Source organism: Engraulis encrasicolus, chromosome 20 (assembly GCF_034702125.1).
Source record: "Engraulis encrasicolus isolate BLACKSEA-1 chromosome 20, IST_EnEncr_1.0, whole genome shotgun sequence".
In the NCBI taxonomy this organism is placed as follows: Eukaryota; Metazoa; Chordata; class Actinopteri; order Clupeiformes; family Engraulidae; genus Engraulis; species Engraulis encrasicolus.
This window is the reverse complement of record NC_085876.1, coordinates 37,898,104-37,900,603: the sequence shown is the minus strand read 5'-3', so window position 1 is coordinate 37,900,603 and position 2,500 is coordinate 37,898,104. Positions and strand designations below refer to the sequence as shown.

General features: G+C 42.9%; 1 protein-coding gene across 1 annotated transcript in view; it reads left to right on the top strand.

Moving 5' to 3' along the window:
* Window positions 1-2,500, top strand: part of fam135b (family with sequence similarity 135 member B) — a 158,328-nt gene that overhangs the window by 75,396 nt on the left and 80,432 nt on the right. The gene's annotated exons all lie outside the window — the stretch shown is intronic.

Genomic DNA, 2,500 nt, shown 5'->3' with positions numbered 1-2,500 from the left:
TCTAGCAGGGATTCAGAAGGATAAGGCCTTGACTAGCACCTGTTGAGCATTTGAGTAAATACAATACATTATTTATTTGAATAAATATGAATATTTTCTTATATAGGGTATAAGAAAAAAATAAATGCAGTCTTACTAACGGTGTTACATAGAGAGGTGGCTCAAGTAAAATAGAAATAAATGTATGTGAGTCCAACACTGGCACATGGTCTTAAATAGCACCAGTTATTCCGTTGTACCTAATGAGGTGCTTAGACTTTGTTGTTCTTGAAAGCAAAAAACAACTAAAAGCCTAAAAAGTAAACCCCGAAATTAGATCCAACCAGTGCTTAATCAGGTACATCACTCTACTACAGTAACTATAGACCAGTGCTTCTCAAACTTTTTGTGACATTCCCCCCTTCAGAGGAAGGGTGTCTGTCTGTGCCCCCCTTGAGCAAAATGGTTACGAAAATACAAATAAATAGGCCTTCGTAAAGTTTATTAGAGCCTAATATACACGTATACGGCCTATGATGTTCTCTAAATATTAGTGAAGAAATTAATTAATATATTGTGATTGTAAAGTGAATGTGTTGACTTAATGGCAAAGCAGAAAAGTATTTAAAAAAGAAAAACCTTCTGACTTCACGTGCCCCCCCTCCAATACCTCCGCGCCCCCTAGGGGGGCTTCCGCCCCACTTTGAGAACCACTGCTATAGCCCATGTACTCAGTGAAGTTACTTGTGTTGGAGGGAAACTATAACAGGTTTTTATTTTTTTGGTTATTTCCTCAAAGTACTTTTCCTTTGGCCATCCCTGCTACCTAGTGAAGTTCTATGTCGGGACCAGGGCCGAATTACAGTTTTTTTTCAAATGCTAATAAGCGCTTACCCATACTTTGGATACTTTTTCTTAACTCTTAACACAGACTACCACCTACCAAGCACAATTGGCCAAACAGTTCATTTTGTTATCAAAAGCACACACTGTTAAATACCTACACAAAGAAATGCATTCATTGACTGCTAATTGTGTGGAAAAGGCATGTAATGGGGGGGGGGGGGGGGGGTGGGGGGGGGGGGGGGGGGGGGGGGGGGGGGGGGGGGTGGGGGGGGTGTTGGCGTAGGCAGCCATAGCTGTCAGACACGCAGTAGTGGCAGAAGGTGCCCACGAGGACCATGGCGTTATACGGCGTCCACGTCACCAAGAAGGCTAGGAGCACGGCCAGGACGGTCCTCGTCACCTTCCTCTCCCTCACTGACGCACGCGTGCTCCTCTTCCTCATCAGACTGGGAGGACATTTCCCAAAAATTAAAAAAATGTGGCCGTATTGTGCACGGCAAAGTAGGGCTGGGCAATATGACGATATATATCGTTATCGTGATATAAAAGTGTATATCGTGACCTTCCTCCTATATCGTTCATATCGTGAGTAATTATATCAATTTTATACAATTGAATATAATTTTTAATTAGATTTCATGTTGTCACAATACACACTATACGTTAATGTAACTAAAAATAAGAATAAAAAGATCAATTTTAAAGAAAGGTTGTTTTGCGACATGAAAAAATAAAGAGCAAATAAAGAGAATAACTGAAAACGTATGTAATTGTGCTATATCGTGATATATATCGTTATCGTGATATAAAGTAATCCATATCGTGATATTGTTTTTTTTTCCATATCGCCCAGCCCTACGGCAAAGTAAGCAAAGTGTTATACGGTAGCATGGAACAGTAGGCTACAGTACTGATGACATTGGGGATGAAAGACGACAGCGCATTCTATTCTGTCTGGGTAGATTCCATTCCGTCCCACCCCCTGGCTGCTGTCATGTATCTGCTGTGTCATTTATCATGCCCGCGCTGCACTGCACTGCCACACTGGCCGGACCGGACTGGGACCGCAAACCAGCCCGGGCGTTTTGGCATAGACTAGTCCAGGGGTCCCCAACCTTTCTGGGTCTGAGGGCTACTGAGGGCTACTGAGGGCTACTGAGGGCTACCAAGAGCTACCGGAGGGAGGGCTACTTGTTTGTTAAAAATCCTCTACTGATGTCTTGACATCCTTCCCAATCACACAATGATTTCATGATAATTTGCTTATAGGTTACAAAGAAATAACCTCATATTTAACTTAAGAAAAACGTTAACTAAATTCTTGTAGTTGTCACTATTTACCAAAATCCTTGCTGGGCACATCAGAAGCTCCTGGAGGGCTACCTGGCGCCCGCAGCCACCACGTTGGTGACGCCTGGACTAGTCCTTCTCCCCCACCTCATGCTGTGCTACAATCCTACAGTCCACTGCACAGTGTACATGCATTGAGGATGCACTGATGGGGCGTTCCATGTAAGTGGTGGGCTGGTCTCTAAGGGAATTTTTGAAACAAACATAAACACGGAAGCATTGGCACCCGGTGAGTTTAGTTTAGTTTAGTTTATTTGGTTTATTCAGGGACCATGTGCAAAGTACATTCGTTACTTAGTAAAAAGATGATCTGCACCAGATTGTT